A 12,563-nucleotide genomic window follows, 5' to 3' on the forward strand; every position below is an offset into this window, starting at 1 on the left:
TTGAGAATGATGATGGGAATGAGTATGACAATGAGAACGAGGATGTGCTTGAAGATCATTTTGAGAATGAAGGTCAACCTGTTAATGAGTCATATACATTGAGTGAGAATGCACCTTGTGAAAGAGTTGGAGTAGTAGTTTCCTATCCAACGCAGAATATCATAACTGGCAATGAGATTGAGTATGTAGATGAAATTGTTGTTCCTGTATTTTTCGTTCGAAGGAAGAACTACGCTTCAAGCTGTCGATGTTGGCTATGAAGCTTAATTTTCAATTTGAGGTTAAAAAATCGTCAAAGACATTGTATACCGTCGGATATATTGAAGAAGGTTGCAAATGGGGTTTGCGTGCCAAGAGGATCCGAGGTGGTGCCTCATTCATCTTGTCAAAGTTTACTTGTAACGCCCCGAGTTTTCGGAATAATTTTACTTTAAGATTTAAATTGAGTCCTTGGATTTTCCTCTAAGTTAATAATTTAAATTCTTGAATTTTCTAATCTAGAGTTCTAATTTTGGGTAAATAAGAATTTAAGTTTAATTTCGTTAATTAAGATAAATTAAGTTTTCAAATTTTGGAAAGAGATTTAATTAAATCTTAATCCAAAGTTTTGGAAATTTAGGGTCTATTTGATAACCATTTTAATTTTTGGTTTTTTGTTTTCTCTTTTTAAAAAACAAAAAGCATATATGTTTGATAACCATTTTTTGTTTTTAAAAAGTTAGAAAATTGAAAATACGAGAGAATTTTATCTAGAGTAGAGATAACAATGGTGTGGGTGCGAGTGAGGATGCTCTCTCCCATTTTCGTGTTCGTGAAAATTTTTAGTCTCCGTCTCCACCTTGTTCTTGGGTCTGAGAGATGTTCTCGAGAAAAATTATCGGTTTTATAATTGTTTATAATTATTTTTAGAATTTAAGTATAAAAAATGTAATAAATATATATTAATTATTTAAAAAATAGAATCGTGGACGGGGTCATTTCCAATTTTTGAGACCCGACCCTGCGAAAATTTTTGTCTTCCCCCCTAATGTAGAGACATGAAAATACAAGTTTAGAGAGATCTAAATAAACTTTTTGAAGATAAATTTTAATGAGATAAATAAAATTATTTAGAAAAAAATAGTTAAAGAAAAGTTAAAGACAAAAAGATAAAATTTTTAGAGAAAAAAAATAAAGTCAAGAGGAAAAGATATGTTAAAGAAAAAAAAGAAATTATAAAGAAGGAGAAAAATTATAGTAGAAACAAATTTAGAGATAAAAACAAGATTCAAAATATAATTTTTAGAGAAAATAAATAAAAACAAAGATAAATTAAAGTTACAGCGAAAGAAAATTGAACGAGAAAATAAAATATAATTTTTAGAGGAAAAATAGATTACGAAGGGAAAGAAAAGTTGTAAAACATGAGGAAAAGTATTAAAATTTTAGACAGAAGTAAAACTGGTATGTGAGGAAAAAAACAAAAATACAAAAAACTTTGGAAAGAGACAAATAACAATAAATATTCAAAATATAAAAATTTTAAAGAGAGAAATAAGTAAATGGTCAATGGTCGAACGCCAAACGCCGTAGAGAAGTGTCGAGGCTCTGGGTAGATGGTCAGTGGTCGATACGACTAGAAGGAGTAAGACTTGGAGGAATAGGAAATAGAGCTAGTGAATTATGTTGTGAGGATTGGGTTTTGGCATGTAGTTGCATGTTTAGTTGAGTTTATATTATATAAAGCATGATGAATTGTTAAGCATGTCGTTTGAAATCCTTGTAAAGCATGTTGATTGTGCGTGTGACCATTTAGGTGAGGGTTATTCCTAATTTTTGTACTCACCCCCTCCTCCCCTCCCCCTCCCCCTCCCAGATTTTGCAGGTAACGAGGTCACTCATAGGAACGGTGATGGCAAGGAGGAGACTTGACTAGAAAGATCATATAGCGCTGCGTCATTTTACTTTGAATAGGATAGTCGGAGTTGTTCCTTTTTAGTTGTTACTTTTTAGTTGTTCTATTATTTGATCAGTAGATTGATTTGTTTAAGTTTTATGTTCAAATGATGTTTTAAGATATCAGTTCATTGTTCTTTTGAAAACTCTAGACATGTTTAGTTAATTTGGTTGTGGTACTGGAACTTTTTGAGTTAATAAAGTTTCTTTCATGAAAATGTTGAGCAAAATATAGTTATTTTATTTTGTTCATGTTGAGCTGAGTGAAAGATTTTAGTAACGTGCCCCATTTGAGTTGTTTGAAATTTGGTGGCGTTACAGTTGCATGTGACGCTCGAGTTGAGAAGAGAGGTATATGAATGAACCGATACCATATCCGAATGAGAGGGATCTTGAGATCATGAAAGAATGGTTAAGAAAGGCTTAAAAGAAATAATAGTCACTACCTATACTAACAAGATGCACTTTCCTTTTCGATAACTCAATCGTAAGAACTCCAAAGTTAAGAAGCATGTGAGTGAGGACAAAGCATGCTGAAAAGACACGTGTTAGTTTGTAAAGATAGTCTACACTCTTCTAAGTGGCTTAGAGTTTGACGGTGGCACGGCCAGGTCGCAGGGGAATGCTGGGGCAAAGAGGTGCCGAATCTGGATTCCGAATCTTGGGTCTGGAGCGTTACATTACTGATGTCCACAAGTGCTAACGTGAGTTACTGAACCATGATCACAGACAAGTTGGGAGTTGGGTGGTTGGTCAGTTATTGAAGTCCAATTTGGAGGATGTAAGTCGTTAGTACAGACCTAAGGACACTATTAACGACATGCGAAAGAACTATAAGGTCAACATTATTAACGACAGCAAAGGCATTCGAGAAGTCAGAGTTTAGGTACTATTTTTCCCAACTAGCAGGATTTCTAGAGGTATAAAGGTACTTGGAAAGACTTGGTTTTGAGGAGTGGATAGGTGCATTTCAACTGGGCTTGAGGTACGATCAAATGAAATCTAATATTGCAGAGTCTATGAATGCAGTCCTCGTCCATGCCGTTCATTGCCAGTCACTGCACTCCTTGAACATGCTCAAGCGCTCTTACAGCATTGGTTTTACGAGAGGCGAACCTACGCATCTAGTCGCGAAACTATTCTTACTGACTATTGTGAAACTAAGATGCCTATTGCGGAGAGCCTATCCCGTACACACTCTATCACACCCATTGACCACCACGAGTTGGAAGTGAGCGATGGATTAAAAAGAGTGCCTGTGAATTTAAATGCAAGGAAATGTGGATGTAAAGAGTTTGACTACTTCCAGCTTCCATGCTCCCACACTATTGCAGCGACAACCCATCAGAACTTGAACATGTACACCCTATGATCACCTGCATATAGTCTGCAGACTCTCATTAACACATATGTCGAACCTGTGTACCCTCTCGATGATGAAGAGGATTGAATTTTACCTGATGACTTCGTCAACTTTAAAGTGGAGCCCCAAAATATGTTCTACATGTTGGCCAACGTCAAACTATACGAATACTGTCTGCTGGAGAGACCCGCTAAGTCCTTAAATGTGGTTGGTGTGGTAACATGGGACATAATAGAAAAACATGCCACCAACCAATTAGAATTATGGATGGAGACATGTAAAACGTTAGCTGAACTATTTACATGCTTTTGTAAAATATTGTACTCTTATTCACTTTTGTATTAATCGAACGAATTAGTGCAGATATATTTCATTCATCACTTCTGCAAAATAACACGATCGAGATATATCTGAACACGTGTGGGGTCGAAATTAGGGTTGAATGAATATTTTCTAGAAGAGACCACGATCGTGAATTCCTTCAACAACGGCTGGAGTAGAGTAGAGTAACAAACACGGCTGTGAATTCTCACGACCACGACCGAGGTGGGTACAAGGGTAGGGGTATTCTGAGAAAATTCACGGCCGGGGTGTATGTATACTTCAACTGGGGTTGGTGTGTTTGTTCAACAACTTAGAATGTCCTTTCAATATTTTATGAGCAAATTTCAGGTATTTGAAGGAGGAGACATAAAATATATGAAATATGATAATCCTCAATACATCTACTTAATCACAATAACAAACATATTATAAAACAGGAGCCAAATATAACCAAAAAGTTTCTAAAGATTTCAATTTAGTACAATACTACCATTCAACAAATACTTCAATGATTATAATAGCATCATTCAAATGTACTAAATAAAAAGCTGAAATATTACAATTCTACCGTTCAAAAAATGGATTTGTTTGCCCAAAGCTGAACAGTGAATTGCTGCGCCTAAAGTAGGGCATCTTAGCCTGTGTTAATGTATCGAGCTACACTCAGTCATATCATATTCAAAGTATTTTACACAGAAGATACCACAGTCATCATCTCCCTCCTTCTGGGTGCCGATGAAACTCTACGGATGCGCTAGGGTGTGAGTGGTATGTTCGGCTTCTTTATCGCAACACTGACCCTGCAAATAAGAGCCGGGATGATAGTTATCATCAGCTTCAACTCCTCTTCCAAATTTGGTAGTGGTGTCATGGCCATGAAGTAATCCCACATGATAACTTCACTCTCGTCAAAGTCGATGCACACCATTATCCAATGCGTTCCACCAATATTGTAGGATAGATATACGACATCAACATCCATCCACCACGTATCGTAGTCTGAGTGAGTATCATCAATGTAGTTGAGCACAGTCTTCACTCTTCCCTCCTAATCATATTCTGATGCAACCCACGAAGTAGTGGTGCTAGGAGATTGCATGCAGGCATAGACACTGTCGTTCATCTAAGGAAGTCCTGTAACCAGTACGACAATTAAATAACAGGTGGGCTTACATTCATTGAACAATTATTGAACAAGGAAACTTACCGCAAGTACTACGTCACCGATGGGGAACTTGCGACGACATAAGTCTGGTCGCAATTTGAGCTTTTTACGCACGAACATCACCAACGAATCGATCACTTGTGAAGCAATCACATAGTTAGGAGGTTCGATGCAGGTGTTATGTATATTTATATGGAAAACAGTCGTACCTCGCATGAACACCATTTATGTGGTTTTAGAATGTTGCAGAACCATTGCTTCCCTCAGTTTACGTAGACAGTCTTCCGCGTTGAACGACGTTTGCTCTTGTCATCTAGCCACGTATGGAATTTAAGATCTTGTTCCTCCGGGATCTCGACCAACGGATTGTAAACCATTACTTTCTTTCCTTTACCGCCCACCTTATCTTCGAAGGACTCTCAAGCTTCCATGGTGCTTTCCTCTTCCATTCACCCTGACGTGGTGGAGGGTGAGGAAATGGCTGGGATAGAACTCGAACGTCCTCTGAATCATCTTGCACCATTGTAGACGAGCTTTCTGGCAATTGTGACTGGACTATGATAAGTTCATCCAAATATGTTTCTGAAAGTCCTCCGTTAGGTCCTAAAAAACTTTTTTTGTAAGTTGAATCCCAGTAAATAAAACACATAAATACATTTTAATTTATATTTACATCGGGTGTCTGTGGAGGTGATACCTCGCCAGCAGCTCCAGTAACCTCCGTTATTTATGCACATGCTGCTTCATGAGCATGTGATTGCTTTGTACCCAAACCCACCCCTTCATCGGGCACCTTCCTATCTACAACAAAATCGCCCATGAGATCCGTTTCCTTAAATTCCTCTCCGACCTCCAGGAACTCAAAAATTTGTTCGGTAGGCTCTGTTTCCTTCGCATCGGTATTTTACTATACCGCATTACTACCAACTCCAGCTCCTTCGCCACCTTCGCGTCCGCATTACTACCGTCTCCAGCTCTTTCGGCATCTCCGTCGCAATTGCCATCGCTATCTCCAACATTGTTTTTTCTAAGCTTCATGGTATCAACTAGTAGCCTCTGGATACATCGAACGTAGTGTCAGAGTAGAGCAAAATAATTTCACAAAGAGATAACATTAGTAGGGTACGCACCTTAACTAGGCAACACAAGAACTTCCGAATAGTTTTCAAATCTCCTTCCATGCTGGCAACCCGATCATCCATAGAAGGGACTACCTCTTCTACACCGGCAAGCCGCATATCCATTGTAGTCACCTGCTCAGTGAGAGCCCTCAACCTGGACTTGCATTTGCATCGACTGAAAGACTTCTTACTAGTTTTCGTCTTCATCTTACCTTTCACATCTGCTTCCATCGTCTCGACAGCATGATCAACACGAGGGGCACCATCCTGCATGGCATCACCTACCATTGGAGGCACCACTTGTTCCTCCTCAACAAAATCGTTAGCTGATGGTGGGTCGAATACCCTTTGTAGATACCATATTTTGTCTGAGTCATTTTAATTTTATTTGATATTTATTGTGTGCTATTTGTTATTTGTTATAAAATTACACAAAAATATAAATATAACAAAAAGTAAAAGTAATTATAAAATTGGATTTTGAAAATTGGATTTTGGTATTAAAAATTAAATTAAAAATATAAAATATCTTTTAAAAATCCTCTCTGTATTCCCTGACTTTCTCCCGCTCCCTTTTTTTTCCTTGTTTCTCTCTCCCCCACTTTCTCATAACTTCTCCCTCTCCCCCAACAATATCTCCTTCCTCTCACATTCTCCCTCTTACCAACAATATCTTTTTCTCCCGTCAAAACTCTATACATTCTTTTTTTCTTTCTTTCTTATAAATGGGCTTCACATCAACAATAATTTTGAATTTCTCCATAGGAAAAATAAATAGGGAGGGAGAGGGGAGGTCTCTGTCAATTTCTAGTGGAATATCAAAATCTATATGAGAATCCTCTCCAAAATATCCTCATTTTTTATCTACTGTAATACACAAGAGATCTCTCCATAATCTCTCTCATCACTGCTCCTAGTATAATTTTTTTTTCCTAATAGATACATAAAGTATTCTCGTGAAAATCTCTTTCTTCTCTTAGTTGCCAATCTCTAATCCACCCAAAAGGTTTGAAATTCCATTTCCTTTTCTTTATTTAATAATTTAGAATAGGAAAAAATGCAATTTTGTTGCACTGTTATTTTGTTGTATTATTTTGTGGAATATATTTTGATGTAATTTGACTTACATCACAATTTTAATTTCACATATTAGTTATTGTGTTTGCGATATTGACATATTTTCTATCTTGTAATATGTATCCATTGAACTATTGTTTACTATTAGTTTCATTTAAATGTTTTATTATTAGATAACATGGAAAATCTAATTTATTTTCTTGTTAATTATTATTTTATTCCTTACATCCATGAAATTCCATGTATCTAAACATAAAATGTCAAAATAAAAAATAGAAAATTAATAAACTACAATTTTTTCCTATAATTTCAAAATAAATTGGAGAAAATAAATATTAAAATTTTGAGGCTTGGGTAGTATTATGTTTATGAGTTTTTATTAAAATATCATAAATACATGAAATTCCTCCCAAAATATAATTTTACAAAGTTCCAAAAAGCCAATTACTTTACCAACAATAACAATCCATAATTTTAGAATTAGTAGTGTTCTCTTTGTTGATTTTTTTTAAGTTCATAAATACATGAAAATTTTCGTGCAAATAAAAATATTAATTTCCATAATTTTGGAAAAAGTAGTGTTCTCTTTATGGATATTATAAATTCCATAAATACATGAAATTTTCGTTTTAAAATAAATTTTAAAAATAATTATCATAAATAATTTAAACAAACTTCAAAAGTGACTCAGAATTTTCCAAACAAATAAAAGGGATTTTGAGTAACGTTCTTTTTAAGAATTTATTAAAATTCTTAAACACATGAAATTTCTCCCTAATTAAAATTTCATATTTTGAATGGCATTTATGCCATCCATACTAATTAATTCATATTTTATTTCTAAAATATGGATTAATAAACATGAGACATTTAAAAATAAAATAAAATAAACTTTTTGTGGACGTTCAATAATTTAATAAATTGGATAATAAAAAATAAAATACTGGTAACCGTTTTAACAAACGGGTGTGTAAGGTGCTAATACCTTCCCTACCTGCAAACGACTCCCGAACTCGATCTAATTTATGCAGACCAATTTTCTTTAATTTCTTTCTAATTGGGTGACCAATCACACCTTCAACATGATTGGTGGTGACTCCAAAATCTTTTACTTTGAGAGATCCTTAAAAGAGGACGTCGGCCGCTCCGCTTCGCGATCACGTTGCGACACCTTTTCCATGAACCTTTGCGCTGCTTCTGTCTCGAACAGTCTCATAGCAACCTTGGCCTGCACATGGGTCTAGGTGCGAGCCCACATTATATGAAAAGAAACTAGTCTGAACGTTACATACAAATGTGTCTGAAACTTACAGATGTCGACTGGAATATCTTCTATTCCATAGCAACCACACATGTGAATGACCACACTTCCACTTAAGGATGCGTGGGACAACATCAGGTCGTATTGGATGCATAACCCTCCCGGTCAATGTAGAAATCGTTTCATATCTCCACACTTATATCAATGGCCGTACAATGTCACGAAGAATGGTTAAAAAATAATGGAAAGGAAAACATGAACAATGCATGGAAATACCTAGAATGCCCATGAGAAACCATAAAGACTATAAGTCTTTCTCAATCCCCATCTTTTCCCTTCTTCACCAGGGCCTGCTTAAGACTTTTTATTGTCTTCTCGAAAGCCAACTCAGTCCAATCATAATTATAACATACTTCTAGGTCATCCATAACTTGTTAAGTGTGTTGCCCTAAACTCGTAGTTTGTGTTTATGTAAAAACAAAATTTATATTCAATAAAGTTTTATTCAATCAATTTGTTGTTGAATTCATTACATTACATTGTCTAAATCCAATAAACTAAACATCCAAGGTTATTATCATGTAACCGAGACAGTATATATACTGGGTATTTATTTGACATTTCTCAATATACAAGTGGATAATGCCCCGGGAATAACCTAAAGGGTCTACAGTATATGGGTAAGGCTGGGTACCTTATCCTGGCAACACTATGGATACGACTCACTTTGTAAATGTTACAGATGACCCGATCCAGGTCGTTCGTGTGGAGATATTCGAGTGTGGGTATCCTATACAATGAGTTTGTCTAAGACCGGACCACAAAATAACCAATCTTTAGATGTAACGCCGTTGATTAACAGATTGCTATTTCATAGGATGACCAGGCAACTCATTCTCAACCCTGAGTGAGTTATGGACTCCTACCCGTTAGAGCTCGTCCTTTGATCTGTATGGGTGAGAGTGCCCAAGTCGCCGACTCAATATTCCTACCATTTTAGGGATGAGACTGAGTGGGGAGCTGAGAACATAACTTCATGAGATTGGAATCACTCCTCCTCGACTTTCGGGGAGTAGATGAGTGTTCTCTTCAATGCAGACTTGGGGACTTGAACAAGGAGCTCCACCCTCTCACTAGTCTGAGAGGGACTTCCGGTTATTGGTCGGACAATAACCAAGTTGTTCATTAGAGGAGTAGTGGTATTTAAGGAGTAAGATGTGACTCAGGGGTAAAGCGGTAATTTGACCCAGCTTGAGTTACAAACACTCGTGAAGGATTGACTTGCCATTAATGGTCATATATCCGTGGACACGAAAACATTCTACAATGAGAAGAATGCAGTTGTGGGTCTTTTGTGGAGTGACCTATAGTTAACGAATGTTGATTAACTCGGTTAATGAGGTTGACTGATTAATCTCAGATCGTTGGAGCTTCTGATCTGCAGGTCCATTAGGTCCCCTTGCTAGCTCACAACGGGTAAAACGAGGATCAAGTTTTTGGTCAAATTTGAACATTTTCAAATTTCTCAAAAGAATATATGTACATTGATACATTATAATATATAGTTAATTCTAAATTGAAACTATATATTATGAGAGAACTTATTTGAATGAGATTCAAATAAAAGATCAATATGAATAGGATTCATATTAAAACTATAGGTTAAAAATAATGTGCATAAGACATACATTACAACTATAGGTTATATGAGAGAATTGTTTTAGAATATGATTCTATTTTGGGATTAAATACTTAAATGTTAATTATTTATTTAATTTATATATAATTAATTAATTGTTAATTATATTAATAATTAATTAATTAATAAGATTATTATTAATATTAATTAATTTAATATTTATCACTCCCTACTTAATTGTAGGGGAGTGGGTGGTTTGTGATGATGTGAGGTAACTCCCCACGTCATCTGGTTTTTTGCAGAACTGTTCTGCACACAAAAAGAACAAACACGGGAAAAAGAAAAATCACCCCTGGATTTTATTCTCTCATATGCTCTCTCAATTTTCTTTTTGGCTTCCAAGATCATTGCTCCCACAAGCACATTCTCTTGTCCAGAGAATAGCAAGGAAGATCATTTGGTGGTGTCAATTGGGTTTGTTGAAGAACTGTTCAGCAAAGGTAATACCCAATTTCCCTGCATTTTCCTTTTTCATTTATGGGTTTTGTTCCTCAAAATTCAAGAACAAAGATCCATCTTTCCGCTGCGAGATTAACGTCCTTTCACAACTCCTAATAGGCTCATGTCGAACTTCAGACTTCTCTCCTTGCCAAACAACACAAGCTCCACAATGCCATTGATACCTTCACCACATCCAAGTCATTCTCAAACTGCAGCTCCATATACTTCGTCTCTAACTCACTAATTAAAATGTCAACTTTGTCATCGAAGTATAACGACCTCAGCCTCATGGGAAAAGTGTCCTTACTAATCAGCCGCCTACTATATTTTAGGCCCGTGATCAGGTTAAAGTCCCTCAACCGAAAAGATACCCTATTACCAAGCACGTCCATAGTAATCACCTCGTCTCTTCTATCCTCCACTTTCATAAGCAATAAATTGTATATAAATGGCCAAAGGTGTTAAGCACAAGGTGTACATCTAGCAAATGACCAAAAATGGTCTTCCTAAACATACTAAGTTGCCTACGGGTTAGTTTACTATTAATCACCTTGACCGTACTCCCTAGATTGATGAAAGAAAATATTATTGAACCTCAGTGGTCTTTGATGGCTCATACGGATGACGAAAGTGAAAACGAAGAGGTAAGTAACGAAAATGTCTCTTATGATGAACTTATGGATACCTATTGTTATGGGAAGATAAAAAGAGAAGAGACCAAGCGACGGGAGGCCGAAAGGAACCCGAGAAGAAAGCACGAGCCAGGAAAGGGGGTCGACATCCGACGACCAAAGCCGGCCCCCGGCCGACCAGTGGCCGACGCCGAGGAGCAGTTCTCGGCCCCCCGACTGAGAACTATAACGGTCCATCCGACCGTTTCACAGTTACACCCGTATTAACTCGCCTTGATTCTCAATTCGACCTAAAACTGACAATGAAGTAACGGGCCTGGAGATTTATGATTCGGTTAGGGCAAATCTGGAGAGGATTGAGATTGGACGACTATAAGTAAGAGATGAACCAAACCCCAAAAGGTACGCCTGACATCCTATTATCTGCACTCGACTTCTGATACTAACTTAAGCATCAGAGCCCGTGTGATAAAAGCCACACCGGTCGTAGTTTCAATCTATTTTGCAGGTCAGTAGATCCGTCGATCCCTTTTTGCATTTAGTGGATTGGTGCACATTTGGCGAGATCTCGGGAAGCCAAATCTCTACCTCAACAATTGGCACCGTCTGTGGGGACGACTAGAGATTTTAGACGTATCGACATGAGTTCGGGAAGAAGTTCACAATATTCTGATGAAGAACGCCACCCTAGGAGAAAAGTTAATAAGGGTGCACCTCCACCCGAGACAATCAAAGAAGAAACTAACCAACCAGTTCTTGGACAGGGGAATGCCGCTCGACCAGGTCTTCGGGATACCGGCCGACAGTTCTCTGACAGAGAGATAAACCGGTCGGAATTCTGGTTCAACAAGGAGAAACTGACCAACCAATTCTCAGACAGAGGAATGTCGCCCGACCAGTTTTTAGGGATACCGGCCGACCAGTTCTCGGACAGAGAGATAAACTGATCGGAATTTTGGTTCAACAAGATGACAAATTGGCCACCCTGGAAGAGAAGGTCGAGGGAATGCACTGAAATATATCTCTGCTTCTACAGAAACTCGAGCAACATGAAGTGGAATAACCAGCGCTTGTTTGCGATACATGGAAGAATAAAGCCCCGATGATTGAATGAGTTGGGGAGACAACCAACCAGGCACGAAGCAAACTGAAGAAGTTTGATCTCGAGGAACTGGTAGAGCAAGCAGAGTTGTCCTTTACGGAGAAAATAATGAAAGGAAAAGTTCCTCCGAAGTTCAAGCCGCCTGCCATCGCACAATACGACAGCTCGACAGATCCCATCGATCACCTCAACGCATACAGGGAATGGGCGGATATTTATGGCATAACGGAAGGCATTAGATGTAGAGTGTTCTCTCTCACCTTGACTGGCTGGCACGCATCGGGTTCCGACAGTTAAAAAGAAAATCGATCTCAAGCTTCAGGGAATTGGCAAGAGCATTTATTATCCAATTCGTCGGAGGACGGAATAGAAACATGCCTGTAACATACCTACTGACTATTAAGCAAAAGACGACAGAAAGCCTCAAAGACTATATGGCTCGG

Source organism: Momordica charantia, assembly GCF_013281855.1.
Source record: "Momordica charantia cultivar OHB3-1 chromosome 3 unlocalized genomic scaffold, Mcharantia_2.0 BLBB01000003.1, whole genome shotgun sequence".
Classification (NCBI taxonomy): Eukaryota; Viridiplantae; Streptophyta; class Magnoliopsida; order Cucurbitales; family Cucurbitaceae; genus Momordica; species Momordica charantia.